The sequence below is a fragment of the Canis lupus genome, chromosome X (assembly GCF_048164855.1).
Source record: "Canis lupus baileyi chromosome X, mCanLup2.hap1, whole genome shotgun sequence".
In the NCBI taxonomy this organism is placed as follows: Eukaryota; Metazoa; Chordata; class Mammalia; order Carnivora; family Canidae; genus Canis; species Canis lupus.
In genome coordinates this window covers 3,495,132-3,522,322 of record NC_132876.1, presented here as the reverse complement: position 1 = coordinate 3,522,322, position 27,191 = coordinate 3,495,132, and the positions used below count along the sequence as shown (strand labels likewise).

At 35.9% G+C, this 27,191-nt stretch overlaps 1 protein-coding gene across 2 annotated transcripts in view; it reads right to left on the bottom strand.

Moving 5' to 3' along the window:
* Positions 1 to 27,191, bottom strand: part of GABRA3 (gamma-aminobutyric acid type A receptor subunit alpha3) — a 314,861-nt gene that overhangs the window by 180,634 nt on the left and 107,036 nt on the right. The window lies entirely within an intron of this gene.

Genomic DNA, 27,191 nt, shown 5'->3' with positions numbered 1-27,191 from the left:
GCCAGACAGAGAAAGACAAATACTGCATGGTATCACTTTTATGTGAAATCTTAAAAAAAAAAAAAAAGTCAAACTCGTTTAAAAAGAGAGTAGCAAACTAATTGCTGGGGGCTGAGTGTGGAGGAAATAGAAGTTGGAAAAAGGGTACAAATCTTTACCTACTAGATAAATTAGTTCAGAAGCTCTAATGTAAAATATGGTGACTAAAGTTGATAATAGTTTATTGTATAATTGAAATTTGCAGAGAGTAGAATTTAAGTATTCTCATGCCTCCCTCAGAAAAAGATAAATATGTGAGCTAATGGAAGTGTTAATTAACTAGATGGGAAAAATCCTTTCACAATATATACATATATCAATTCATCACAATGTATGCTTTAAATATTTTATAACTTTGTCACTCATATCTCAGTAAAGCTAGCTAAAAACTTCAAAGATGTAGAAGGCATGCTGATTCAAATACAAAGATAGCTTTAAGCTAAAACCAATAGTCAATAATTGAATAGTCAATAAATTGAAAATTTCCAAAGTTTTATGTGAGTTGAAATGATTAGAGAGAAATGTATAGGATGAAATTTAATAGGGATAAATTGAAATTCCTGCATCGATGTTCAAAAATAAATATTGTAATATATAAGATTGAAGCAATTGGCTAGCCAACAGCCATGACAATAAGATCTGGTGGATTTTATTTGATTGAAAAGCTCAAAGTAATCTAAGAGGGTAATGTTATCAACAAATAGACTAATTATATTTATGCTACATTAATAAAAATATGATACATAAAATGTGAGATGTAATAGTCCTAATTGTACAGTGAAATAGCTAGAAAACATCTAGAGTATTGTGCTTAGTTCCACAAGGTACAGCTTACATTGGATATTAATAAACTGGAAAGTTTCCAGAGCAGTATATCCCAAACTGATCTATGGATTACTCACATTTAAATGAAATGTTAATAGGTACTTGGAGGTGGGGAAAAGTCCCATGGTCATAAGAATACATACTGAAATTGCTTCCTCTATAGTCATAATTATTATTAAAATATTAAGGAATCTGTGTAGTCCTACATTAAAACCCCCCTGAGTGTTGAATCACTCTTGCAGCCTAGGACTAAGTCCCACTTGGTCATAGTGAATAATCCTTTTAACGTACTGTTGGATCCTATTGCCTAGTATCCTGGTATTTTTGCATCCACATTCATCAGGGATATCGGTCTGCAATTCTCCTTTTTGATCGGGTCTTTGTCTGGTTTTGGGATCAAGGTAATGCTGCCCTCATAGAAATAATTTAGAAGTTTTCCTTCCATTTCTATTTTTTGAAACAGCTTCAAAATAATAGGTACTATTTCCACTTTAAATGTTTGGTAGAATTCCCCTGAGAAGCCAACTGGCAATGGACTTTTCTTTTTTGGATATTTTTTATTACTGTTTTAAATTCCTTCCTGGTTATGGGTCTGTTCAGAATTTCTATATCTTCCTGTTTCATTTTTGGTAGTTTGTAAGTTTCCAGGAATGCATCCACTTCTTCCAGACTGCCTAATTTGTTGACATATAGTTGCTCATAATACGTTTTTAAAATCATTTGTATTTACTTGGTATCAGTTGTGATCTCTCCTCTTTCATTCATGATTTTACTAATTTGGATCCTTTTCTTTTTGATTAGTCTGGCTAGGGGTTTATTGACCTTATTAATTCTTTCAAAGAACCAGCTTCTGGTTTCTTTGATCTGTTCTACTATTCTTCTGGTTTCTATTTCATTGATTTTCTGCTCTAATTTTTATTGTTTATTTTCTTGTGCTCGGTGTAGGCTTTATTTGCTGCTCTTTTTCTAGTTCCTTTAGGTGTAAGGTTAGCTTGTGTATTTGAGATTTCTCTAATTTTTTGAAAAAGGCTTGTATTGCAATGTACTTCCCTCTTAGGACCGCCTTTGCTGCATCCCAAAGGTTTTGAATCATTGTGCTTTCATTTTCATTTCTTTCCATGAACTTCTTAAATTCTTCTTTAATTTCCTGGTTGACCTATTCATTCTTAAGCAGGATACTCTTTACCCTCAAGTGTTTGAGTTCCTTCCAAATCTCCTCTTGTGATTGACTTAAAATTTCAAAGTACTGTGATCTAAAAATATCTTTTGGCAATAGTTAAGACCCAATTTGTGATCCAGTATGTGATTTATTCTGGATGTTCCATGTGCACTCAATAAGAATGTGTATTCTGTTGCATTAGGACGCAGTGAATGTTCTGTGTAGATCTGTGAAATCCATCTGATCCAGTGTGACATTCAAAGCCCTTTTCCTTGTTGATCTTCTGCTTAGGTGATCGGTCTATTGCAGTGAGTGGGGAGTTAAAGTTACCTATTATTATTGTATTATTATCACCGTGTTTCTTTAAATAGGTTATTAATTGGTTTGTATAATTGGCTGCTCCCAAGTTAGGAGCATAAATATTTATAATTATTAGATCTTCTTGTTGTAAAGACCCTTTAAGTATGATATACTGTCCCTCTGCATCCCACACTACAGTCTTTGAGTTAAAATCTAATTTTTCTGATACGAAGATTCTTACCTCAGTTTTCTTTTGAAGTCCATTAGCATGATAAATTGTTCTCCACACCCTTACTTTCAATCTGGAGGTGTCTCTGAGTCTAAAATGAGTCTCTAGTAGACAGCATATGGATAGTTATTGCTTTTTTATCCCATCTGATACCTATGTCTTTTGATGGGAACAAAGAATACCCCATTTACATTCAGAGTAACTATTGAAAAATATGAGTTTAGTGCCATTGTATTACCTGTAAAGACCCTGTTTCTGTAGATTGTCCCTGTTTCTCTCTGGTCGATGTTACTTTGGGGCACTCTCTTTGCTTACGTGATTTCTCTTTATATTTCCTGTGGTGCTGGCTTAGTGGTCACATAGTCTCTTAGGTTCTGTCTGTCCTGGAAGCTCTTTATCTCTCCTTCCATTCTGAATGACAGCTTTGCTGGATAAAGTATTCTTGGCTGCATGTTTTTCTCATTTAGTACCTGAATGTATCATGCCAGCACTTTCTGGCCTGCCAGGTCTCTGTGGATAGGTCTGTTGTGGTTCAAAATTCACAGATCAATCAGTGTGATACATCACATTAATAAAAGAAAGAACAAGAACCCTATGATCCTCTCACGGATGTAGAAAAAGCATTTGACAAAATACAGCATCACTTCTTGATTAAAAGTCTCTACAGTGTAGGGATAGAGGGAACATATCTCAATATCATAAAAGCCATCTATGAAAAGCCCACAGCAAATACCATTCTAAATGGGGAAAAACTGAGAGCTTTAACCCTAAGTTCAGAAATATAACAGAAATACCCCACTCTTACCACTGTTGTTCAATATAGTACTAGAAGTTCTAGCCTTAGCAATCAAGACAACAAAAAGAAATAAAAGGTATTCAAATTGACAAAGAAGTCATCAAACTCTCACTCTTCACAGATGACATGATACTTTACATGGAAAACCCAAAAGACTCCACCCCCAAATTTTTAGAACTCATACAGCATTTCAGCAATGTGGCAGGATATAAAAGCAATGCACAGAAATCAGTTGCATTTCTATACTCTAACAATGAGGCAAAAGAAAGAGAAATCAAGGAACCAATCCCATTTACAATTGCACCAAAACCCATAAGATACCTAGGAATAAACCTAGCCAAAGAAGTAAAGGATCTGTACTCTAAAAACTACAGAAATCTTATGAAAGAAAATGAGGAAGACACAAAGAAATGGTAAAATACTCCATGCCCATGGATTGGAAGAATAAACATTGTGAAAATGTCTATGCTACCCAAAGCAATCTACATATTCAATGCCATCCCTATCAAAATACCATCAGCATTTTTCACAGAGCTGGAACAAACAATCCTAAAATTTACATGGAACAAGAAAAGACCTTGAATAGCCAAAGGAATATTGAAAAAGAAAACCAAAGCTAGGGGCATCACAATACATGACTTCAAGCTATATTACAAAGCCATGATTACCAAGACAGTATAGTACTGGTACAAAAACAGACAGATCAATGGAACAGAATAGAGGACCCAGAAGTGGACCATCAACTCTATGGTCAACTCATCTTTGACAAAGCAGGAAAGACCATCCAATGGAAAAAAGATAGTGTCTTCAATAAGTGGTGGTGAGAAAACTGGACAGCCACATGCAGAAGAATGAAACTGGACCACTTCCTTATACCATACACAAAGATAAACTCAAAATGGATGAAAGACCTAAATGTGAGACAGGAATCCATCAAAATCCTAGAGGATAACACATGCAGCAATATCTCTGACCTTGGCCACAGCAACTTCTTGCTAGACATGTCCCCAAAGACAAGGGAAACAAAAGCAGAAATGAACTATTGGACTTCATCAACTTAAAAAGCTTCTTCACAGCAAAGGAATCAGTCAATAAAACTAAAAGGCAATCTATAGAATGGGAGAAGACATTTGCAAATGACATATCAGATAAAGGACTAGTATCCAAAATATATAAAGAACTTATTAAACTCAACACCCAAAAAACAAATAATACAGTCAAAAAATGGGCAGAAGACATGAATAGACATTTCTCCAAAGAAGACATACAGATGGCCAACAGACACATGAAAAAATGCTCAACATCACTGGCATCAGGAAATTACAAATCAAAACTTTAATTAGATACCACATCAACCAGTCAGAATGGCTAATATTAATAAGACAGGAAACAACAAATGTTTGCAAGGATGAGGAGAAAGGGGGACCCTCTTACATTGTTGGTGCGAATGCAAGCTGGTGCAGCCACTCTGGAAAACAGCATGGAGGTTCCTTAAGAAGTTAAAAATAGAGCTACCCTATAACCCAGCAATTGCACTACTAGGTATTTACTCCAAGGATACAAATGTAGTGATCTCAAGGGACACCTGCACCCCAATGTTCATAGCAGCAATGTCCACAACAGCCAAAGTGTGGGAAAAGCTGAGATGTCCATCAACAGATGAATGGATAAAGAAGATGTGGCATACACACACACACACACATACACACACACACACACAATGGACTATTAGCCATTAAAAAGGATGGATGCTTACCATTTACATCAATGTGGATAGAACTGGAGGGTATTATGCTGAGTGAAATAGGCCAATCAGAGAAAGGCAATTATCATATGATTTCACTCATATGTGGAATATAAGAAGCAACACAGAGGATCATAGGGGAAGGGAGGAATTAATGGGAAGTCATCAGGGAGAAAAACCATGAGAGACTCTTAACTATAGGAAACATACTGAGGGTTGCTGGAGGGGGAAGTGGGTGGGTAGATGGGGTAATTGGGTAATGGGAGGGCACATGATGTGATGAGCACTGGGTGTTTTACACAACTGATGAATTATTGAACTAAGTATATACTATGTGTTGGCTAACTGAATTTAGATTTTAAAAAAAGAAAATGCTTTGAACACAGAAAAAATAAAAAATAAATAAAAATCTATTTGACTTTGTTAAGTTACCCAAACATTTGATAAAAATAAAATAATTTTTAAAAAGACTGGGTCACTTATTGATTTCTCATAGGATATTAATATTTAGTGAAACAGATTTTGAAGAATGCTGACTGGATCAGGTTTGTGGAAGGCCTTGAAACTAGATAATATACCAGATACTTGAAGACACTGGAGATAGAATTCCCCTCAAATGTCCAGAGGCTCGTCATGTGTAAAGGGGAATAGATTTTAGAGGGTAAAAATAGTCAACTTCTTCAAAATAGGAGTAATTCTCTGATTAAATCTACTCAACATAGGAACGCCTGGGTGGCTCAGGGGTTGAGCATCTGCCCTCAGCTGAGGGCGTGATCCTGGTGTCCTGGAATTGAGTCACACATCAAGCTCCCTAAAGGGAGCCTGCTTCTCCCTCTGCCTATGTCTCTGCCTTCCCTGTGTGTCTCATGAATAAGTAAATAAAATCTTTTAAAAAATAAAAACAAAACTGCTCAACAATGGAAAGAATTCCCTACAGAGTTTTAAAGTGGAAATACTACCCCATTTACTAGAAATCTTCAAGTAGAATCTAGAACGCTAACCATTAGAGTCACTACAAAAGGAATTACTATCCTGGAAGAGAGACTGGTCCAGAAAAAGTTGGAAGTTCCTTCAAGAGATAATATTCCGTGCTTCACTAACCAGCTTATAGGCATTTCATGATTTAACAGACATTCCAACTATGTTTCTGATATACAGAGTGATTCAGTAATGAACTGCAACTAGGTGACTGTGTTTACGCAAGGATACACAGGGTGTGCTCCTTGGCAAAGTAAAGATTAGGTGCCACACTTAATTTCATACTATGCAAGTCATTGCATACTAGGGGGTCAGAAAAGGATACACAGTGGGTGAGAACTTACATGGCAGTAAGACAATAGATGCAGCGCTTTAGAATTTTCTTTTTTTTTACATTTTTATTTAAATTCAATTTGCCAACATATAGTCTAACACCCAGAATTTTCAAACAGAAGAAAAAAAGAGGGGGGATCTAAACTCATTTACAGTTCATCAAGTAAATGACAGGAATGGGTTTGCTCAAAGTTAATAAGCCATTGGTAGAAGAATTATGGCTATAACTGAAGTCTTCTCTCAGTCTAAGCTATCCCCAATCCCCACAATGTCAAACCCCTCAGATCCTATGACAGGGGTCTATGTGGAGTCCTCTTAAGAAGGAACTTACCCTTTGGTTCTAATATAAATCTAATTAATGTTCAAAAAAAATCTATGTTTAGTTATTAAAATTTTCCCTGAGGAGTTAAGTGCCCCATGAACCAAGTTTAGACTTGGTGTGTTACACTGCCACATTTTCTATTTAACTCGCTTTTGCTAAAAACCAAAATGCTGTAGTTATCTCTTGAATTGAAAAGCTATTTTGGTTATATATAAGATTATATCTCTTTCAACTTGAAAATAATTTATGTGTTATTCCTTGCCATCTAATACTATGAACATTACCCTGTCAGATATGTTATTTATATGGCTTCTCTCTTCATAATTCATGGAGGAGAGAATGCTTACAGCCATTCATTGATTCCTCTTGTCTCTTTTCCTGTGGAGAATGAAAACCATTTCCCTAAAAGAATGTTATATTAAAATTGCCAATTGGGAAAGGTTTTACCCTTTCTGTCCACCTTGTGTTTATTATTTCACTCCCAGCAAGCACCTTCCAAGTACCTTCCTTCGCAGTACTTAGGTGGAAGAAGAGGAACAAAACTAACTCACACTCATTGAGTTTGTCTAGTGATTTATGTAATTTATTTTCTTAATCTCCAGAACAACCTGACAGAGTATGTATCTCAACCCTATATTTACAGATGAGAAAAAGACTTGGGATCTAAGATAAGAAACTGCTCCATGCTCACATAGCTAGAACAATTGGCAGAGATAGGACAGACCTCTTATTCTATCTGACTAAAAAGCCAATGTTCTCTGCTGCCATCCCTGTTGGAAGGGGAAGAGATACAGGTCAAGGTAGAGTACACAGAAGCTGTCCTACTATAAGCATGACATAGCCCTAGAATGCTTTTGCTTTTACCCACAAACATTATCTTGCTTCTCATTTTAGAATTTTATAGTCAGATATTCTCTTTGGAAGCTTTGGAACTAAATTCACCAAATTAAACCCAGCTAATTATTGAAAATTTCTTCCTACAGGCATGGGTCCTCTTCATTTGTATAAGTCAACTTTGCTTAGATGTACCAATTCAAAGAGAGGAAAATCATTGAGATGCAAACTGTGAGAGGAGAATGTGCAATTGTTTTTCTTCCTAGGGCATTTTCTAATCCTAGGCAATTCCTAGAGGCCAATAATCTGGGTATAGTTCTGGGAAAGGTTCACTGTTTAGAAACCACCAAAGCTCTTAGGGATTACATGAGACTGGTATAATAGAACTTGAAATTTTCCAAGATTCCTCCCACAGAACATTTGTTGAATTGTGAAGCTGCACAAAAGGCTGAAAGGGTAGTCAAAAAACATCTGAAAAGGATAGTAAAATAACCTGTAGTCTCACAGTGCTTAGGAAACAAGGACTCACCAGGGAGCAGAGGACCAAAAGCAAAAAAGTCAAGAGTTTAAAAGACTTATAAAAGACCTACAGCCACTTTTCATCTGAGGATCCTAGGTATGGAGAGTGGTTGAGAATCCACATCTGACCCCTGGAAGAAGGCCATTATAGGGAAAGAGAATAGCCAGATGAGAATTTGGAGTTCAAATGAGGTTGGAGTAACAATATTGAAAATTAGAGGGGCTTCAAATAGTTTCTCTCTCAAGCACTTGCAAAATTTTGAAGATGTTCACAAGTGGAAGGCTAAAGCAATAAGCTAAACATATCTGAATAGTAGAACCAAATATCTAGCTCTATTTCAGCACTGAGAAGACAAAGGCCAATACAGGGGTCTTAATTAAAAACCTTTGAGGGCCACAACTTAGGAACAGAGCAGAATGGGAAATAGATTGAGTCTCACTAAAACTTCTATCAAGCCTCACATCAGATCATTAAGTTCATCAGTCTCTTGCCTATAAGAGGATAGGGTAAAAGTCTCTTGTGGAAGATAATTATTTGAATGTTCTTTGGCTCCTTTATAACATAAAACATATAAACAAAATTTATTAGATGTTTGTATATATATGTATGTATATATACATATGTAAATTGATATAAATAAATTAATCCAATAAAAGGCAAGAAATAAGGCAAAAATAAACACAAGAAGGTGGGCAACTAGAATCTGTAACAACATGGATGGAGCTAGAGGGTATTATGCTAAGTTAAATAAGTCAGAGAGAGACAAATACCATATGATTTAACCCCTATGTGAAATCCAAAAAAATAAAACAAATGAATAAACAAAGAAATAGATCCTTAAATACAGAAAATGAATTGATAGTTTCCAGAGGGGTGGAGAGGGGTGGGCAAAATGGGTGAGGGACAGTGGGAGAAACAGGCTTCCAGTTATGGAATGAATAAGTCATAGGGATGAAAGGTACAGCATAGAGAATATATAGTCAGTGGTATTGTAATAGGGTTTTATGGTGACAGGTGGTAGCTACACTTGTAGTGAGCATAGTATAACATATACAGAAGTTTAATCACTATGTTATACACCTGAAACTAATGTAACATTGTGTATCAACTATACTCAATTAAATAGAAAAGAAGGTGACCAAGTAGAAAAAATATTTAAGTAGTATAAACTTTGAAAACAAAGAATGGATAAGGATGTACAATGCAAATACTAATTCCCCCTCTTCTCCAAAAAAGCAGTGTGTAGCTATACAGATTGTAGTCAAGGTGCATAGACTTTAGAGCAAGAAGCATTACTGGAAAAAAAAATGAGGGAGTCTTTATAATGATAAAGGAGTTAATCAGACGTGAAGATATCACAATTATAACCTGTATGTAGTCAATATCTTACATTTATATCTGTAAAATAAAAACTGAAATGAGTAAAAGGAGAAATATACACATTGGATAGTTTTTTCCAGCTTAAGATATTATTGGCCTATAACATATATAAGTTTAAGCTCTGAAATGTGATGATCTGATACATGCATATATTGTAAAATGATTACCACTAAAAGGTTAGTTAACACCTCCATCCTCTCACATAATTACCTTTTTTGTGTAGGGGGGGGTGATTATATCTAAGTTCTACTCTCCAACCAACTTTCAACAGTACACTGTTAATTAATTACAGTCCACTATGCCATAGTTGGATTTCCAGAACTTATTCATCTTAATAACTGGAAGTTATTTTTCCACTCCCTAACTCAGCCCCTGGAAATCACCATACTACTCTTTATTTCTATGAGTTTGGATTTTTTAGTTTTCACTTATAAGTGAGAACATACAGTGTTTGTCTTTCTCTGACTTATAGTGAAAGGGAATATAAGGGAAGGGAGAAGAAATGTGTGGGAAATATCAGAAAGGGAGACAGAACGTAAAGACTGCTAACTCTGGGAAACGAACTAGGGGTGGTAGAAGGGGAGAAGGGCGGGGGGTGGGAGCGAATGGGTGATGGGCACTGGGGGTTATTCTGTATGTTAGTAAATTGAACACCAATAAAAATTTTAAAAAAAAACAAAGTAATGGAATAGAAATAGGGATAAAAGAAAATAAATTGTCACTACTTGCTGATAAAAATATTTATATAGAAAACTACTGAAGAAAATAGAGAAAAATATGAAAATAAGGTGGTAATAAAGTGATTTGATATAAAACTAAAAAAAATATTTTACTTAATATAATGTCTTTAAGAGAGATTTGTCTGTGTATTTACCTTATGTTTCACAACATTAAAATCATTTAGACTATTTTCTAACCATAGTGAAATTAAGCTGTTTCAAAATAATAAGAAAATCACAAACTTTATATAAATCAAACAATAAACTTCTGAATAATTCATGGATTAAAAAGAAATTAAAAACAGACATTGGAAAATATTTTACATTGAATATGTATAATAATGAAGATACATTTTATAATTCATAGGGTGCAGTTAAGTCAGTGCTTAGATGAAATGTATAGCCTTGATATTTTATATTAGAGAATTTTAAAAATGAAAATAAATAGGAGGAAATCAACAAAATACAAAAGCAGCAGAATTGAAGAGAAAGCTGCCCTAGAACCCAGTAATTGCATTGCTGGGGATTTACCCCAAAGATACGATGCAGTGAAACGGCAGGACACCTGCACCCCGATGTTTCTAGCAGCAATGTCCACAATAGCCAAACTGTGGAAGGAGCCTCGGTGTCCATCGAAAGATGAATGGATAAAGAAGATGTGGTTTATGAATACAATGGAATATTCCTCAGCCATTAGAAACGACAGACACCCACCATTTGCTTCGACGTGGATGGAACTGGAGGGTATTATACTGAGTGAAATAAGTCAATCGGAGAAGGACAAACATTATATGGTCTCATTCATTTGGGGAATATAAAAAATAGTGAAAGGGAATAAAGGGGAAAGGAGAAAAAATGAGTGGGAAATATCAGTGAGGGTGACAGAACATGAGAGACTCCTAACTCTGGAAAACGAACAAGTGGTGGTGGAAAGGGGGGGTGTGTGACTGGGTGACAGGCACTGAGGGGGGCATTTGATTGAGATGAGCACTGGGTGTTATGCTATATGTTGGCAAATCGAACTCCAATAAAAAATAAAATTTAAAAATTTAAAAAAAAACAATAAAGCTGAAGGTAGTTCTTTGAAAAAAATAAAATTGATGATTCCCTTGTAAGGGAGATTAAAAAAAAAAGATGGAAAACAAAAATGACCAATATTAAGAATGGAAAGTTGATTATCATGACAGGTGCTACAGAATGTAAGAAAAAAAAAAAGAGAGAGCGCGAGGATATTGAGTTTCTTGGCAATAAATTTCACAACTTGTATAAAATGGACAAAATCCTTGAAAAATACTTTCTACAGAAATGAGAGAAGGTATAGAAAATGTGAATAGTCTAATGTCTAGTAGTGATGTTTAATACTTGATTTAAAAATGTTTCACGGGCAGCCCCGGTGGCGCAGCAGTTTAGTGCCACCTGCAGCCCGGGGTGTGATCCTGGAGACTGGAGATCGAGTCCCACGTCGGGCTCCCTGCATGGAGCCTGCTTCTCCCTCTGCCTGGGTCTCTGCCTCTGCCTCTCTCTCTCTCTCTCTCTCTGAATAAATAAATAAATCTTAAAAAAAAGAAAAGCCTTTGAAAATGTTAACTACTTCAAAGAGCTTTAAAGAAATGTTTCACAAATAAAAACAACTGGCTCAAATAGTTTCACCCGTGAATTCTTCTAAATTTTTATGGAAAATATAACACTAATATCACTTGGAATTTTTCAGAAAATAGATGGACTTTTTCAGAGAATAGGTATGGAGGGACAACTTTTTTCCAGCTCTTTTAATGATATCAGCATAAAATTATTACCAAAATTGAATGAGTATATTACAAAGGAAAGTGATAGACCAATGCCTACTTAAAAATTGCAAAACTCCAAAACAAAGTATTAGCAAATTAAATACAATGATATATAAAATAATAATGTACTGTGATCAGTTCTAGGAATGCAAAGGTGATTTATCATTCATAGTTTGTTTTTAAAATTGTATTTGAGTATAGTTGACACACAGCGTTACATTAGTATCAGGAGTACAACATAATAAAGCAACTTCTCTATATGTTATACTTTGCTCACTACAAGTGTAGCTACCATCTGTCACCATACAACAGTATTGTGGTATTACTATCTTCCCTATGCTGTATCTTTTGTTCCCATGAATCATTCATTCCATACACGAAAACATATATCTTCCACTCCCCTTCACCCATTTAGCTCATCCTCCTTACCTCTCCCTTCTCGCAACTATCAGTTTTTGCTCTGTATTTATGGATCTGTTTCTGCTTTTTTGCTGGTTTACTCTTTTTTTTTTTTAGTTTCCACATTGGAGCTAAATCATATGACATTTGTATTACTCTGTGTGACTTATTTCTATTAGCATAATACCCTGTAGGTCCATCCATGTTGTTGCAAATGATATAACTTTATCTTTTTATGGTTGAGTAATATCCCAGTGTGTGTGTGTGTGTGTGTGTGTGTGTGTGTGTGTACATAAACCATATCTTCCTTAGCCATCTATCTATTAATGATCACTTAGGTTGCTTCCATATCTTAGCTATTGTAAATAATGTTACAATAAACATAAGGCTGCAAATATCTTTTCAAATTAGTGTTTTAATTTTCTTTGGGTAAATACCTACTAGCAAAATTATTGAAACATATGGTATTTCTATTTTAATTTTTTGAGGAGCCTCCATACTATTTTCCACAGTGGCTATATCAATTTACATTCCCACCAACAGTGCACAAGTGTTCCATTTTCTCCACATCCTCATCAAAATTTATTATATCCTGTATTTTCATTTTAGCCATTCTCATAGGCATAAGATGACCTCATTGTAGTTTTGATTTGCATTTCTCTGATGATGAGTGATGTTCAGCATATTTTCATGTGTTTGTTGGTCATCCAAATGCCTTCTTTGGAAACATGTTTATTCAAGTCCTTTGCCCATTTTATAATCAGATTATTTGGCTTTTTGGTTTTGAGTTGTGCATGTTCTTTATGTATTTAGGTGTTAACCCCTTATTGGATATATCATTCACAATTATTTTCCCCCCAATCAGTGGGTTGCCTTTTCAATTTTGTCGGTTAACTTCATTGTGCAAAAGCTTTTTGTTTGATGTAGTCCCAATAGTTCATTTTTGCTTATATCTCTCTTGCCTTAGGAGACATAACCAGAAAAAATGTTACTAGGGCTGATGTCACTGAAATTGCTGCCTATGTCTCTTCTACCATTTTTATGCTTTCAAGTCTCACATTTAGGTTGTTAATCCAATTTGTTTTTGTGCAAATCCAGTTTCATTCTTTTGCATATAGCTCTCCAGTTTTTCCAATACTACATGTTGAAGAGACTGTCTTTTCCCCATTGTATATTCTTGTTAGCTTTATAATAGATTAAGTGACCAAATAAACACGGGTTTATTTCTGGGCTCCATATTGTGTTTCATTCATAAATGCATCTATTTTTGTGCCAGCACCATACTGTTTTGATTACTACAGCTTGAAATCCAGAACTGTGATATTTCCAGCTTTGTCCTCGCAAGATGGCTTTGGCTATTTGGGGTTCTTCTTTTAAATGAGTGTGTGTGTGTGTGTGTGTGTGTGTGTGTGGTTTCATGCAAATTTTAGTGTTATTTAATTCTGTGAGCAACTCTTTTTCTCTAAGTATGATGAGTACTGAGTATGATATTAGCTGGCCTTTAATAAGTGGCCTTTATTATGCTTTTTTAATAAATTTATTTTTTTACTGGTGTTCAATTTGCCAACATATAGAATAACACTCAGTGCTCATCCATCCCGTCAAGTGCCCACCTCAGTGCCCGTCCACCCAGTCACCCCTACCCCTTGCCCACCTCCCCTTCCACCACCCTTAGTTCATTTCCCAGAGTTAGGAGTCTTTCATGTTCTGTCTCCTTTTCTGATATTTCCACTCATTTTTTCTCCTTTCCCCTTTATTCTCTTTCATTATTTTTTATATTCCCCAAATGAATGAGCTCATATAATATTTGTCCTTTATTATGTTTAGGCATGTTTCCTCTAAACCTACTTTGTTTGGTAAGAGTTTTTATCATGGACAGATGTTGAATTTTGTCAAATACTTTTTCTGCATCTGTTGAAATGATCATATAATTTTTATTCTTCATTGCTGATGTGGCATATCATGTTGACTAATTTGTGAATATTGAACCACAGCTGCATCCCCAGAATAAATCCCAATTGTTTGTGGTAAATGATCCTTTTAACATATAGTTGAATGTTGTTTGCTAATATTTTGTTGAGAATTTTTTCATCTTTGTTCATCAGAAATATTGACCTGTAGTTTTTATTTTTTGTGGTGCCTTTGTCTTTATTTTTGGTATCAGGATAAGGTTGGCCTCATAAAACAAATTTGAAATTTTTCCTTCTTCTTCTATTTGTTTGATTAAAGAGAATAAGTATTAATGCTTCCTTAAATGTCTGATAGAATTCACCTGTAAATCCTTCTGGCCCTGGAATTTTATTTTTGGTAGTTTTTACTTACCAATTAAATTTTATTACTAATAATTGGTCTGATCAGATTTTCTATTTCCTCCTGATTCAGTATTGGAAGATTATATGCTTCTAGGAGTTTATCCATTTCTTCTAAGTTGTCCAATTCATTGGTATATAATTTTCAAGAGTGTTATTTTATAATCCTTTATATTTCTGTGGGGTCAGTTGCTACTTCTTTTTTCTTTCTTATTTTATTTAAGTACTTTCTCTTTTTTTCTTGATGAGTCTGGCTCAGGGTTTATCAATTTTGCTTATCTTTTCAAAGAACCAGCTCCTTGTTTTATTGTTTTTTCTATTGATTTTGTCTTGATTTCATTTAGTTCTGCTCTGATCTTTATTATTTCTTTTCGTCTAATCACCTTGGGCTTTGTTCTTCTTTTTCTAGTTCCTTTAGATAGAAGTTGAGTTTTCTCTTGTTTCTTTCTCTTTTTTAAAAGATTTTTATTTATTTATGAGAGACAGAGAGAGGCAGAGACACAGGCAGAGGGAGAAGCAGACCCCATGCAGGGAGCCCGACGTGGAACTCGATCCCAGGTCTCCAGGATCAGGCCCTAGGCCAAAGGCGGCACTAAATCACTGAGCCACCTGGGCTGCCCTTCTCTTGTTTCTTAAGGTAGTCCTATATTTCTATACATTTCCTTCTTAGAACTGCTTTCACAGTGCTCCAAGGATTTTGGAACGCAGTTTTCATTTTCATTTGTCTCCATGTATCTTTTAAATTTTTAATTTGATTACTTCATCAACTCATTGGTTATTTAGTATCAAGTTGTTTAGGCTTCACATATTTGTGTTTTTTTCCTTTTTATTTTTCTTGTGATTGATTCTAGTTTCATATCATTGTAGTTGAAAAAGATGCATGGTACGATTTTAATATTCTTAAATTTATGGAGACTTGTTTGTGACCTAACATGTGATCTATCCTGATGCACATTTCATGTGCCCTTGAAAAGAATGTGTATTCTGTTGTTTTAAGATTTATGTTTTATATTTATCTATTATGTCCATCCATCTAATGTGTCATTCAAACACACTGCTTCCTTATTGATTTTCTGCATAGATGGCCTATCCACTGATGTAAATGGGATGTTGACATCCCCTACTATCATTGTATTACCATTTTTTCATGTCCATTAATATTTGCTTTATGTATTTAGGTACTCCATTTTTGGGTGCATAGATATCTACAGTTTTTATACCTTCTGCTGGATTGACTGTTTTATCATTATGTAATGCCTGTCTTTGTCTCTTGTTACAGCCTTTCTTTTCAAGTCTGTTTTGTCTGGAGGTGCCTGGGTGGCTCAGTTGTTGAGCATCTGATACTTGATTTTGGTTCAGGTCATGATCTCAGCGTTGTGAGATCCAGCCCCACATCAAGCTCCATACTGGGTGTGGTGGAGCCTGCTTAAGATTCTCTCTCTGCCCTTCCTCTCCTTCTCTTATTCTCTCCCCCTATAAAATATAAAATAAAATCAAAAAGATAAAACAATTTAAAAAATAGCCCCACATCAAGCTCCATACTGGGTGTGGTGGAGCCTGCTTAAGATTCTCTCTCTGCCCTTCCTCTCCTTCTCTTATTCTCTCCCCCTATAAAATATAAAATAAAATCAAAAAGATAAAAAAAATTTAAAAAAATAAAGTCTGTTTTCTCTGATAAAAGTACTACTGCCCATGCTTCTTTTTTTCACTTCTAATTGCATGGTAAATATTTTTTCCATCCCTTCACTTTCAGTGTGTATGTGTCTTTTGGTTTGAGACAAGTCTCTTATAGGCAACATAAAAGTGAGTCTTGCTTTTTTAAATCCATTCCACCACCCTATGTCTTTTCATTGGAGCATTTAGGTCATTTACATTTAAAGTAATCGTTAATGGGTATGTACTTATTGAAATCTTGTTTTCTGGTTGTTTTTGTAGTTCTTCTCTTTTCCTTTCTTTTTTCTCTTGCTCTATTTTGCAGTGATTGTAAGTTTCCATTGTGTTATGTTTGGCTTTTTTTCTCTTTACTTACTGTGTATCTATTAGAGATTTTGGTTTGCAGTTACCATGAGCTTCAATATATAAAATCTTAAGTATATAACAATCTATGTTAAGTTGATGCTCATTTAAGTGCAAACACATTCTTTAAAAAAAAACTACGTTTTTTACTCCTTCTATCCTCTTCCATGTTTTATGCATATGCTGTTATATTTTACATGTGTTTATTTATAATTTTCTGATGTTTAATTAAGCTTATTTCTTTTCCACTTAAAGAAGCCCTTTTAATATTTCTAGTAAGGCTGGTTTCATGATGACAAACTCCTTTAACTTTTGCTTGTCTGGAAAATGAAGTTTCCTTCAAATCTGAATAATAACCTTGCCAGATAGAATATTCTTGGTTTTGGTTTTTTTTTTTTTTCAGCACTTTGAGTACATCATTACTAGTGACTGTAATTTGGGCAAGGCACTGCTTAGAGTACTGTAGTCTCAAGTGCCCTTGATCTGGTTTGTGGGTCAGTGGTCCATGCTGGAAAATGAAAGCTGAGAAAACTTGGGGCTGCTACCAACACCCCTTCATCTATCACTTGGTAACTAAAGCAGAATTGTCCCTCAGAGACATTGTTCTCACCCTCAGAATCAGAGCCATGACTTGGAGATTTTGCTCTATTGATTCTTGCTGTTATATTTATTACTTATATCTCTCTTGTTAGCTCTTCTTTTTTCTAGTGAGTGTCCTAATGTCCTAAGTGGAGGCTTAGAACATTAATTTAAGGTTAATATTTTCTGATATAGCCATCTAGTGTTGTAAGTTTTCCTCTCAGCACTGCTTTATATAATATTTTTTATTTTGTTCAATTGAAAAAAGTTTTACATTTTGAGTTCTTCTTTGATTCATGGTTTATTTAGGAGTATATTTCTTAGTTCCCAAGTACATGGGGATTTTCAAGATATATTTCTATTTTTAACTTCTAATTTTATTCCATTGTGGCCAGAGAACATACTTTATATAAGTTCCTTTAATTTTTTTATGACAAAGAATATGGTCTATTTTGGTCAATGTTGTAGGTATACTTGACAAGTATGTGTATTCTGCTGTCATTGGCTACAGTATTCCATAAATACCAATCAGGTCAGGCTGGTTGATAGTATGGTTCCTGTTTTTGCTACCTTTACCTATTTTTTGTCTGCTATTATATGGCTTATTGAGGAGTGTTGAAACCTCTGTAATTAGAGATCACCTCTTTCTCATTTCAGTTTTCAGTCTTTGCTTCATGTGTTTTTATTTTAAGATTTTATTTATTCATTTATGAGAGACAGAGAGAGAGGCAGAGACATAGGTAGAGGGAGAAGCAGGCTCTCCACAGGGAGCCCAATGCAGGACTTGATCCCAGGATGTTGGTATCATGACCTGAGGTGAAGGCAGACTAAATTGCTGAGCCACCGAGGCATCTCACTTCATGTGCTTAGATGCTCTGTGATTAGGTGCATAAATATTTAGGATTGTTATGTATTCTTAATGAATTGACCCCTTCATTGTGAAACAGCCTTCTTTATTACTAGCAATGTTTTTTTGCTGTAATGTGTTCTTTTTCTGATATTAAAATAGTCATTCCAACCCTCTTTTGATTAGATTTGACATTTCCAGCCTTTTATTTTTAACTTATTTACAGTTTTATATTTAAGGTGGGTTTCTCTCAGTAAGTAATTTTGGATCTTGCTTTTTAAAATGATCCAACTTCACCATCTTTGCCTTTTAAATTGGATGTTTGAATTACTTATATTTAATGTGATCATAGATATGGTTGCTATTGCTTTTCTATTTGTTTCATCTATTTTTATTACATTTTCCTGTTTTTCTATCTTCTTATAAATTATTTTTATTATTCCATTTCATAACATTTCATTCTTTATTAGCCATAATTTTTCTTTAAGTTCTACAGCACACATCCTTATCACAATATGCCTACAAGTAATATTATACTATGTCATGTGCAGTATACAAAACTTTCAACAGTATATTTCCATTTCATCTTCTCCTGGGCTTATGCTATTGTTGTCATATGTCTTCCTCATATATATACTTCAAACCACACAATACGCTGTTACTATTTTTGCTTTAATCATATCTATACTTCAAACCACACAATACACTGTTACTATTTTTGCTCTAAGTAGTCATTTATCATTTACAGAGATTTGGGGGAAAAACTATTTTAAAATTACCCAAATAGTTTTTTTTTAATTTATTTTATATTGGTGTTCAATTTACCAACATACAGAATAACCCCCAGTGCCCGTCACCCATTCACTCCCACCTCCCCGCCCTCCTCCCCTTCTACCACCCCTAGTTCATTTCCCAGAGTTAGCAGTCTTTACGTTCTGTCTCCCTTTCTGATATTTCCCACACATTTCTTCTCCCTTCCCTTATATTCCCTTTCACTATTATTTATATTCCCCAAATGAATGAGACCATATAATGTTTGTCCTTCTCCGGTTGACTTACTTCACTCAACATAATATCCTCCAGGTCCATCCACGTCGAAGCAAATGGTGGGTATTTGTCATTTCTAATAGCTGAGTAATATTCCATTGTATACATAAACCACATCTTCTTTATCCATTCATCTTTCGATGGACACCGAGGCTCCTTCCACAGTTTGGCTATTGTGGACATTGCTGCTATAAACATCGGGGTGCAGGTGTCCCAGCGTTTCATTGCATTTGTATCTTTGGGGTAAATCCCCAGTAGTGCAATTGCTGGGTCGTAGGGCAGGTCTATTTTTAACTCTTTGAGGAACCTCCACACAGTTTTCCAGAGTGGCTGCACCAGTTCACACTCTCACCAACAGTGTAAGAGGGTTCCCTTTTCTCCGCATCCTCTCCAACATTTGTGGTTTCCTGCCTTGTTAATTTTCCCCATTCTCACGGGTGTGAAGTGGTATCTCATTGTGGTTTTGATTTGTATTTCCCTGATGGCAAGTTATGCAGAGCATTTTCTCATGTGCATGTTGGCCATGTCTATGTCTTCCTCTGTGAGATTTCTCTTCATGTCTTTATTTTTGTTGCTCTTTCTTCCTTTTTATGGATCCATATTCCTATCTGGCATTATTTTCCTTCTGCCTGACACATGTCCATTTACATTTCTTTTTTTTTAAGATTTTATCTTTTTATTTATTGGAGAGAGAGTGAATGAGAGAGAGAGCACAAGTTGGGGAGGAGCAGAGGGAGAGGGAGAAGCTCCCTGCTGATCAGGGAGCCTGACACAGGGCTCAACCTCAGGACCCTGGGATCATGACCTGAGCCAAAGGCAGACACTTAACCATCCGAGCACCCATTTACATTTCTTGTAGTACTTATACTGGTGTTTTTTCCAGCTTCTATGAATCTGAAAAGGTGTTTATTGTGCCTATATTTTTAAAATATATTATCTCTGATTATAGAATTCTAGACTGACATGTTGTTTCCAGTACTTCAAAGCAGTTGCTAACTACATTTTTGCTTGCTTCTTCCTTTTTTTCCCTAAAAGCTTTTATTTATTTACTCATGAGAGACACAGAGAGAAAGGCAGAGATATAGGCAGAGGGAGAAGCAGGCCCCCTGTGAGGATCCTGATGTGGGACTCTATCCCAGGACCCCAGGATCACTACCTGAGCCAAAGGAAGATGTTCAGCCACTGAGTCACCCAGGTGCTCCTTGCTTGCCTATTTCTGACAAGAAGTCTGCTGTCCTTCTAACATTTTTCCCTCTGGACATCTTATTCTACTGTTTGCTTTTAAGATTTTCTGTTTATCTGAAGGGGAGTAGAAAATGTTGAAACATTCTAAATTTGATGAAAATTATAATTTTCACAAAGAAGCTTAACAAATAAGAAACATAAATACAATTACACAAAGTGATGTGGTCAAATTGCTTAGAACTAGTGATACAGGTAAATATGATCCTTGTTACTCTATGTTAGCCAGAAGGACCATATTTTTCATGAGTAGTCAAACTCTACATGTCTACAACCAATTATTTTCCACCTCTTCCCCTACCTTGTATGTTTCAACCACAACTCCAAAAGAAATAGACTAAAACTAAATAGCCATGTTCCTCATCTGATGTTCCCTATTTTAGAAAATAACACTGGGGAGGGACTTAAGATGGGGAGGACCCTGGGCTTGCCTCATTCCATCAAACACAGCTAGATCAACAACAAATTATTGTGAACACCTAGGAAATTGATCTGAGTATTAAGAGAACAATCTGCACAATAGGAAGCAGAGATCATGGCAGGTAAGAGGTGCAAAAGATGTGAATTGGGGGAGAAAAAAATCCACAGTGCTGTGGAGGAGAGGGGGCCTTTCCACAGAGAGGAGAAAGAGCGAGAGAAAGGAAGAGAGAGCAGTGCATCATGTCACACAATAAAAACACTCCCCCAAAACCACTGACTGGGAAATATGGAGGAACTGACTATCACAAGTTTTTACAAACAGGGGACCTCAAATTTTGAGGTTTTAGAAGTCCATACCATTCACAAGAGTCAAGCTGGGTGGGCAGCAGCACTTGGGGAGAAAGAGGGCAGAGGCCAAGGAGCAGACAGTGGACAACTGTCCACTGGGATGGTGGGGGACATGGTGTAGGGATCCCCTGAGTTGCACTGGAAGAGAATGTTTCCCTTCCTGGAGTACATCTGAAAGAGGACATATTGCCTCTCCAAGAATAAAAGACCCACCAGGCACCATTGAGTGGTCGTTCATCAGCAAGTGACACAATCATGTGCAAAGGGCAGATAACCTGGTCTCATCTTTTTATGGTGCTTCACCATAAACTCCAAGCACTTGTGTGGCCAGGCAACTGCTCTTCTGGGACCAAACAGCACCAGACACAGTGCTGTGAGGCTCTTCTCTAGAGGAGAGGAGAGGCTCTGTGCCTTGCCAGCTCTTTTAAGATTTGGAGTTTTAAATCCCAGCCATATGCCAGAGATAAAACACAGAAGAGTGTGGATCCAGGTATGCTGATGGCCTGGGCATAGGCAAGTGGAGGGCACGGATCTGATGGAAGCCTTGGACACAAGAGGGGAGACTGTTCACTTGTCTGTGAGGGCTTTCTGAACAGTGGTAGATGTGACTTTCCCTCATGGGTACAAGAGAGTGATGTGATGAGTAGTCTCACACTATCATGGTGGGATTTCATGGAACAACAGAGCGCCCCCCATTGGAGGTGGAGCCATTTACACCAAACCCCACCCCCCATGCCCTCCAGAGTCATCTTTAGTAGGGTTGGACTGACTGTGAGCCATTACAGCAGGTATCTCTCCCAGAGGACCAGCACAGGGCCCCCACATGCACCAGGTCTACTGGTCATAGAGTGCTTCAAAGTGTCAGTTCCAGTTCTGGTGGAAATAGGACCAGGGTTTTTTTTTTCCATCCCTTTGGAATCAGGTTTACAATTTTTGGCTTGTTTATTTCCTTTTCTCTTTTTTGGATTAGGCTTTTTTCTTTTTATTTCTTTTTCTTTGGAATCAGGCTTATACTTTTTTGTCTGCTTGTTTTTCTTATTCTTTTTTCTTTTCTCATTTTTGGATCAGGCGTTTGTTTGTTTGTTTGTTTGTTTGTTTGTTTGTTTGTTTGTTTTACCAGGCTTATATTATTTCTTTATTTATTTTCACCAGGCTTATTTTAACAGACAAATCAAAACACACTTAGTTAAAGGTCCAAACACATCCACACTGAAAGCAAGGAAGAACTCTGCCAAGCATTGACCTGTGGGAAAGAACAACCAAAACCCAACAGCAGAGTGCACACAGCATACACCAGAAACATTTCCTGAAGTGTCAGGTCCTGTATGGTGTATGACCCCTTATTAATACAGCATTACTTTCAGGAGCAAGAAACATGAAAAGGTTTTATAACATGCAAAAGACACAAACCTAGATAAAGTGACAAGACAGAGGAATTCTCCCCAAAAGAAAGATCAGGAAGAAACTGCAGCCAGGAATTTTCTCAAAACAGACATAAGCAATACGTCTGAATAAGAATTTAAAAAACAGCCATAACAACACTGACTAGAAAAAAAAAGCATAGAAGACATCAGAGAAACCCTTACTGCAGAGATAAAAGACCTAAAAACTAGTCAGAGCCAAATAAAAACATTATAATTGAGATACAAAATTAACTGGATGTAATCACAAAGAGGATGGAAGAAGAAAAGAATGAACCAGTGATATAGAAGATAAAACTATGGAAAATACTGAAGCTGAAAAAAAAAAAAAAGAAAACTATTAGATCACAAACATAGACTTAGGGAACTCAGCAATTCCATAAAGTACAATAATATTCATATCACATGAATCCAAGAAGAGCAGGAAAAAGGGACAGGGTTAGTTGAACAAATCATAGCTGAAAACTTCCCTAATCTGAGGGAAGAAAACAGGCACTCAAGTCCAGGAGGCACAGAGAACTCCCCTCAACACCAAGACAAATTATAGTGAAACCTGCAAAATACAAAGAGAGAATTCTGAAAACAGCTAGAGATACAAGGTCCTTAACCTACAAGGGTAAACACATAAAGTGAGCAAAAGACCTGTCCACAGAAACATGACAGGCCAGAAGAAAGAGGCATGGTATATTCAATGTGCTAAATGGGAAAAATGTGCAGCCAAGACTACTTTATCCAGCAATTCTGTCATTCAGAATAGGACAGATAGACAAGATTCCTTGTCAGGGAATCTCTGACAAGCAAAAAATAAAGGAGTTCATGAACACTATACCAGCACTGCTATAAATATTGAAGGGAACCCGTTGAGCAGAAAAGAGAGACCAAAGCAACAAAGACTAGAAAGGAACAGGGCCAATCTACAGAAACAATGACTTTACAGATAATACAATGACATTAAATTCATATCCTTCAATAGTTACTCTGAATGTAAATGGACTAAATGCTCCAATCAAAAGACACAGGGTATCAGATTGGATTAAAAAAGCAAGACCCATCTATAGGCTGCCTACAAGAGAATCATTTTGGACTTAAAAACACCTACAGATTGAAAAGGAGGGTATGGAGAAGCATTTATCACGCTAATGGGCATCAAAAAAAAAAAAAGCTAGAGTAGCAATCCTTATATCAGACAAACTAGATTTTAAACTAAAGACTGTAATAAGAGATGAAGAATGACACTATATTATAAGAATTCTATCCAACAAGAAGATCTAACAGTTATAAATATTTATGCTCCTAAATTGGGAGCACCCAAATATATAAATCAATTAATAACAAACTTTAAAAAACTAATTGATAATAACACAACAACAGTAGGGGACTTTAACACCCATTTACAGATACAGACAGATAATCTAAGCAGAAGATGGACAAGAAAACAATGTCTTTGAATGACACAATGGAACAGATAGATTTAACAGATAAAGAACATTTCATCCTAAAAGCAGGTGAATATGCATACTTCTCAAGTGCACATCGAACATTCTCCAGAATAGATCACAAGTACAAAAAGATCAAGATCATACCACACCTATTTTCAGACCACAACACTAAACTTGAAGTCAACAAGAAAAAATTTGGAAAGGCCAAAAATACAGGGAGGTTGAAGAACTTCCTACTAAAGAATGAAAGTGTCAACCAGGAAATTAAAGAAAAAAAATTTTTTTATACATGGAAGCAAAAGAAAAAGAAAACACAACAGTTCAAAACCTTTGGGATTCAGCAAAGGTGGTCATAAGAGAGAACTATATAGTGTTACAGGCCTTCCTCAAGAAACAAGAAGTCTCAAATACACAATCTAAATTTATACTTAAAGGAGTTGGAAAAGAACCACACATAAAGCCTAAAACCAGCAGAAGGGAAATAATAAAGATTAGAGCAGAAATAAATGATATACATATAGGGGCATCTGGGTGCCTCAGTTAAACATCTGCCTTCAGCTCAGGTCATGATCTCGGGTTCTGGGATTGAGCCCCACACCAGGCTCTCTGCTTCTTCCCCTGCCTGCCTGGGCTCTCTGTCAAATTAATTAATTGATAAATTGATTAATTAATTAATTAAAATTAAAAACAGCATAACAGATCAATGAAACTAGGAGCTGGTTCTTTGAAAGAATTAACAAAATTGATGATTTTCATTGATAAACCCCTGGACAGACTCATCGAAAAAAAGAAAGGACCCAAATAAATAAAATCATGAGTGAAAGAAGAGAGATCACAACCAATACCACAGAAATACAAACAATTATCAGAGAATATTATGAAAAAACTATATGCCAAAAAATAGGGCATTCTGGAAGAAATGGATAAATCCCTAGAAACACATACACTATCAAAACTGAAACAGGAAAACACACACACACACACACACACACACACACACAATAGAAAAATAAAATAAATAAATAAAATAAAATAAAATAAGGAAAAAAAAGTTTGAACAGACCCATTATCAGCAAAGAAACTGAATCAGTAATCAAAAATCTCCTGACAAACAAGAGTCCAGGGCCAGATGGCTTCCCAGGGGGATTCTACCAAACACTTAAAGAATACCTATTCTGAAATGTTCCAAATATTAGAAATGGAAGGAAAACTCCCAAATTCCTTCAATGAAGTTGGCATTACCTTAATTCTGGATTTGGAATTAGGAAATAGGAATTTGGTAAAAGGAGAAATACAGGATAATATCCCTGATGAACATGGATGTAAAAATTCTCAGTAAGATACTAGCTAATAGCATCCAACGGTATATTAAAAGGATTATTGACCATAGCCAAGCGGGTTTTATTCCTTGGCTGTAGAGGTGATTCAACATCCACAAATCAATCAATGTGATACACCACATTAATAAAAGGACAAGAACCATATGATCCTCTCAGTAGATGCCAAAAAAGCATTCAACAAAAATAGCATCCTTTCTTGATAAAAACCCTCAACAAAGTAGGGATAAAGGGAACATACTTCAACATCATAAAGGTCATATATGAAACATCCAAAGCTAATATCATCCTCACTGGGGAAAAACTGAGAGCCTTTCACCTACAGTCAGGAACAAGACAAAGACGTCCACTCATCATTACTATTTAACATAGTACTGGAAGTCCTAGCCTCAGCAATCAGACAACAAAAAGAAAAGGCATCCAAATGGGCAAGGAAGAAGTCAAATTTTAACTCTTTGCAGATGACATGATATTCTATGTAGAAGACCTAAAAGACTCCACCAAAAAATTGCTAGAATACATGAATTCAGCAAAGTTGCAAGATATAAAATCAATGCACAGAAATCAGTTTCATCGACAAATACCCATCATTTGCTTCCCCGTGGATGGAACTGGAGGGTATTATGCTGAGTGAAATAAGTCAATCGGAAAAGGACAAACATTATATGGTCTCATTCATTTGGGGAATATAAAAATATAAAAATTAGTGAAAATATCAGTGAGGGTGACAAAACATGAGAGACACCTAACTCTGGGAAATTAACAAGGGGTAGTGGAAGGGGAGGTGGGTGGGAGGTTGTGGTGACTGGGTGATGGGCACTGAGGGGGGCACTTGGCGGGATGAGCACTGTTATGCTATATGTTGGCAAATTGAACTCCAATAAAAAATTATAAAAAAAGAAACCAATTTCATTTCTATATGCCAATAACAAAGCAGCAGAAAAAGAAATTAAGGAATTGATCCCATTTGTAATTGCACCAAAGACAATAAGATACCAGTTTATTTGGAATAAACTCAACCAAAGAGGCAAGAAATCTGTACACTGAAAACTATTATGAAAGAAATTGAAGACGATACAAAGAAATGGGAAAGCATTCTATGCTCATGGACTAGAAGAACAAATATTGTTAAAATGTCTATACCACCTAAAGCAATCTACATATTTAATGCAATCACTATGAAAATACCACCAGCATTTTTCACAGAGCTAGAACATGCCATCCTAAAATTTGTATGGAACCATGAAAAACTTGGAATAGCCAACACAATTCTGAAAAAGAAAAACAAAACTGGAGGCATCACAATTACACTACAAAGCTGTGTCATCAAGACAGTATGCTACTGGCACAAAAAGAGACACATAGATCAAAGGAACAGAATAAAGAATCCAGACATGGACCTTCAACTCTATGGTCAACTAAACTTCCACAAAGCAGGAAAGAATATCCACTGGAAAAAAGTCTCTTCAACAATGGTGTTGGGGAAACTAGACAGAAACATGCAAAAAAACAAAACTGGACCACTTTCTTACACCATACATAAAATAAACTCAAGATGCATGAAAGGCCTAAATATGAGACAAGAATCCATCAAAATCCTAGAGGAGAACACAGGCAGCAACCTCTTTGATCTCGGCTATAGCAACTTCTTACTAGACACATCACCAGAGGCAAGGGAAACAGAAGCAAAAATGAACTATTTGGACTTTATTAGTCATCAGCTTTATAAATTAATTTCTTTGTTCTAAGTAAATACAAATTGAAGTATTTAGGGACAAAAGGGTATGATATCTGCAACTAGTTCTCAAATGGTTCAGGAAAA